The sequence below is a fragment of the Halyomorpha halys genome, unplaced genomic scaffold (assembly GCF_000696795.3).
Source record: "Halyomorpha halys isolate HHAL.00 unplaced genomic scaffold, Hhal_1.1 Scaffold741.1, whole genome shotgun sequence".
In the NCBI taxonomy this organism is placed as follows: domain Eukaryota; kingdom Metazoa; phylum Arthropoda; class Insecta; order Hemiptera; family Pentatomidae; genus Halyomorpha; species Halyomorpha halys.
Genome location: NW_027111496.1, coordinates 160637 through 165731, shown reverse-complemented (window position 1 = coordinate 165731; position 5095 = coordinate 160637). Strand labels below are relative to the sequence as shown.

Sequence of the window (5095 nt, the reverse complement as noted above, 5' to 3'; positions counted from 1 at the left end):
TACCTGCATCACCTTTGTTATTTATTCCATACATAATATCTAATACTTACATCACGTTTGTTATTTATTTCATACATAATATCTAATACCTACATCACCTTTGTTATTCTTCAGTAGTCTTCTGTTGTAATCGCTTTATGAATGTTGAACATTATGCGATTTAGAAAATATTTTTGCAGGTAATTGATATGTGTATATAAATAGATATTAATAAGTATATCATATAACGCTCACTTCCTAATCAAGAGGTTTAGTTAATGCTAATTTTCATTTATTACAATGATATAATATGACCCATATGTATATTCATTACCCTATATAAAAAACATTACAAATATACATATATATAGCTACTTCACTAAAAATAGAGGTTCATGTGTCGGACTACGTGTCCATCTTCGAGACCTTCAGGATGTATATCAACTTATATATGAATTACATATTCCGTTTTATGAAATTTCAAAATATTTGTCTTAATATTTTTGACCCTTTTAAAATATCTCATGTTAATATATCGTCCTACCAACATTAATATAGTACTTGGGAAGAACTAAATGTTAGTTGTGCATTCTTAAGCTCTGGTCAAGGCCTCATCGTTATAAAATTACCTTAGTAACATCTCATTTGTCGGGTATTTGTAGAATAGTTGTTATATTCTCTGTATTTGTAGAATAGTTGTTATATTCTCTGTATTTGTAGAATAGTTGTTATATTCTCTGTATTATTTATGTAGATATTTATAATGTATATCTATGTCATAAAAACGTAAAAAATATCAATTTAACATTTAGAAGTAGATTCAACTTGTGTGAAAATAATAACAATTCCTTGGAAAGTCCGTAATTATATAATGAAATACACATAAGGGGTATACACAGAGCTATATTGAGCCATCTTGATGACCAAACCTGGACCATTATGTATGGAGAAATCTGATACATTAGCTTTCTACTTACTTTACTCAGCACAAGCTTTAGGTAATTCGATTCTTATTTGTTATACTCATTAAATTGAATTAAAAATATATATCACATCTACATTAACAGATTAGTCGCCTCTTTATCACGAAACCTGATCCAGCAGGATACAAATCAAACTATCAAGTTGCCTATTTCCTTTTAAAGCCCGAATTACCAGAGTCCTTCCTTTCTATTTACAGTTAGCGAGATAATAGCTTTATAATAGAAAGTAAGTTATCGTCTGTTGAGGCGAGAAGAAATGGAAGGCTCCTTAATGATGAAACGGTCACGGTGTATAGGATTGTGAACAATGACTCATTGAGGAATGGAGAACCATAGAGGTAGGAAAAGGAAAATGATTAAATAAAAGAAGGCGGTGGTGAGAACTGTCTCTAAGGACAAAGAGGTCTCGGTGAAGGTCGACACGGCCAGTTAGTGAACCAAGTTTCGAGTCCTTTATCCCATTCCGGATTGTCCTTTCTGGAAGATAGTTATTGTTTGGTAGGAGTCTCGTGTTTACCTCTCTCAGTTGATGTAATGTTAGGTTAGAACATTCCTGAGCAAAGCACTAAGTCTATCAAGTCTAGATTCTTGAATTTAGAAATGGTCAAAACAGGAAATGTAAGATGACATACATACACATCTCACACCAACATTCGGAAAAAATACTAATAGTACTAATCCATACATCAATTTAATATAGATATCAGCAGAATGCATAGAACTCGTTCCATGCATTAGTTATTTGGTTAGTTTACAAATACACGCGATGGTATAGCGTTCATTTTCTCATGGTTTGTTTCATGTAATGTATTGCATAGTTAGCTCAATATATTTTAATAGTATTATAATGTAATAAATATGTTGCTCATTATATTTTAAAACAATGAAGAAGTATCCTGAATTCAATAATAGCCAATGGATTCCTTTGTTATTTAACTACTGTATGCGGTTAGTATAGGTAACCAGCTGCCCTATTAGTGGTTCGGTCCGATGGCTAGTGGTCGTTTCGATTCCAGCATTAGTTTAGATCGATCCTTTAGGTACAGAGATCGACAGGTGTATATACTTCTGACTAAATCTTACTAGATCAGATGAGGGGTCGCGGATTTGGAAACTGGTGGCTTATTACTTCCTGCCAGTTAATGGTCTAAACCGGCTCTTCCAGCAGGCTCTTTTCTCTCGCTGCTGCAAAAATATTTTGCCAAAACTCGAGGAAGTATATTGGTTCTCGCTTATGTATGTATAGCTATAAAGCTTCATAGGAAGGTTGGCTTTCACTTAGTGGAGTCAAATCTAACTGCGGTTCTATTTTTTTTTTTTATTTTTATGAATTATTTTATGTTCCAACAACCATTTAATCCCTAAAACTGTGTCAGAATTTTTTTTTATACCATTAAAAAAAAAAACTTGGCGCGTCGTTCTGGAGACATCTTGAAGTATAAAAAAAAAGATATTTGAGAATATATCTCACAAGAATGAAGTATATAAATGCTGCTGTTGATAATTTCAGACTAAGGAGCTTAGACTAACGAAGTGTCGTGGTGTATTATCTTCTTAACTATTCTGCTTGTCTAGAAGGCCTCGACAGTGCGTATTCAGTTTATATAAAATTAAGGTAGTTTGACAAGGAAGTTGACTAGGTAGAATGAGACTAACGAGTGACACCCGCTAAGTCTTGGAGGATTGTAACTTTTTCCTACTGGGTACTATTCCGACAAAGGCGAAGGAGGTGTGTGAGCCCGGAGGTTGCTAGCCGCCGGAACTTACCAAGGATAAAAGGTAGAGAAGAGAGAAGTGACCACTCAAAAGAAAGAAATTTTATTTAAACAAAAAATACTTATTTGAGATAATCCTTGAATTTTTTTTTTCAAAACCCCTACAAAATTTTAATGGTGTATTTATAAACAATGAACTTTCTCCTTTTACTGTAGAACATCTACATTCTAAGGAGTCTTTTGGAGTATATTATTTTTGGTGTTAGTATTTATAAAAGTGTATAATATGTTGGGGCACACATTATTTCTGAATTTAACAAACTTAAATGTATTAAAAACTTAATTCTAATACTGTTATCTTACGTAGTGTGTAGCCAACGCACCGGAGGGGGGGGGCAGGCTTTAATGTGTACATTTTTCGATGGAGTAATTACTCCGTTAAGCCTAAAAAGGTCGGTGAGGGGCACCGCTTGTGAGTACGCATTTATTTGCTGTTCAATTTATTCTCTTTTGCCCACCTTCTTTATTGTTCTAAAATTTTTACATATTTACAAGTTAATTCATTCAATAATTGTATGAAATAAACTTGAGTGGTGCTCCTTGGTAACGCAGCTTGAAGTTCCTCGTCTCGGTGGGAAGCTCGTTGCTAGTACGGCCGGTCTTGGATAGGTAGCGCCGCTGCAGCGTTACTGCTTAAGCGACTATATTTTCACTTTGTACTGAAATGCATTATCTTATAATATAATAGACTATATTCATAACGTTGTCAAATTAACGTGTTTTAGTTAATTCAACGGAAAGGATAGTGTGCGTGTGGTACCTAACTCGATTTTCCCAATCGATACATTTCCTATTGGCTCCAGTATATTCTCTTGCCAAAATAAATTGGCCAGTTCCCTTCTATTCATTCCCACTGAATAGGGGGGAATGAATAGAATATGTCCTGTATTTTATATTTTCTGTTATATTCCCTCCTTGCTGATACAATTAGGTCTCTATTTTAACCACCTTCGATATTTTATATTTTCTGATAAAACCCCTCCTTTCTGATACAATAAGGCCTCCATTTTCACCACCCTCTGTATTTTATATTTTCTGTTATATTCCCTCCTTGCTGATACAATAAGGTCTCCATTTTGACCACCTTCGATATTTTATATTTTCTGATAAAACCAATCCTTTCTGATACAATATGGTCTCCATTTTGACCACCTTCCATATTTTATATTTTCTGTTTTGTTCCCTCCTTGCAGATACAATAAGGTCCCCATTTTAACCACCTTCGGTATTTTATCTTTTCTGATAAAACGCCTCCTTTCTAATACAATTCGCTCCCTTTCATTGTGATATTTATTTTACAAACGTTTAGTTATTTTGCAACATTGTATATCTTTCCATAGGTGTGAGGAGCATAACAGAGCGGTCGACATTAAAATATAATTTAATAGGTAAAATAACCAATATTTGTTTATATATTCTTTTCTCTATTTATTCCTTTTTTTCATTTATTAATTCGTTGCCACAAAAAATACATTTTTATAATGTGCGCAACTGATAACTAAATTTTGGTTTGAAAATTTACGACTTGAAATTGTTTTGTTTTGTGGAGTTTCTGTGGCAAAAGGAAGTATGTCAATGCTGTTATCTCTCGCTCTGTCCTTGGCGATAACCGAATCCGTCATTTCGATACATCTATTATCATAATGGTGTCCTTCTGTGATATTACTATCATCGGAAAATTAACAAAAAGCGAGTTTAACTTGAATTGGTTTGGCCAATGACCTCAATAGTTGGACGTTTACTAAATTGTTTTTGTTATTTCTAACTTTTATGAGGTGTTCCAACGGGATGTTTTGTTAGGTGTGATTATGCAGTAACATTATATTTTTCATATCATTTATGGAGGGTACTTTGATAAGGGCAGGTCTTAAGACATAGGCAAGACTAGGTACAGACAGGACTAAAGGTATAGACAGGAATATAGATATAAAGGATTAGGTTGGTAGCGGGCCGGATACCATGTCCATGTCACGCTAGAGCTGGCTGTAAATCACAGGAATTTGCTATAATCACCAGGGGGCCATGACTTCATCTGCTCCTCGTTATAATTCATTACAGTTTATATTTTAGGACAGTGTGGGGAAAAAAAAGTAACGCTAGGTTAGTAAGTGTTGTGAATATTTTCGTTCCTTTGCAATAAAATGAAATTGTTTTGGTTTCTGTTCTTTCGGTTTATTTCTTGGCCCGTTAAAATGCTTAAGAAAGTAAGGTTAAGAAATAAATGTACACTGAGTGAACACTCTGAATGCTTGAATAATTGAAAGAACCGTTTTTATTTTACCTTATCGCTAACATATTCTCAAATAGTTAATTTATTAAAAAAGTATTTTGGTTTTCCCTATCTCTTATATTTATATA

The 5095-nt window shown here is 33.6% G+C and overlaps 1 protein-coding gene across 1 annotated transcript in view; it reads left to right on the top strand.

Moving 5' to 3' along the window:
• The window catches only part of LOC106685778 (uncharacterized), a 208665-nt gene that overhangs the window by 81921 nt on the left and 121649 nt on the right, over nucleotides 1-5095 (top strand). The window lies entirely within an intron of this gene.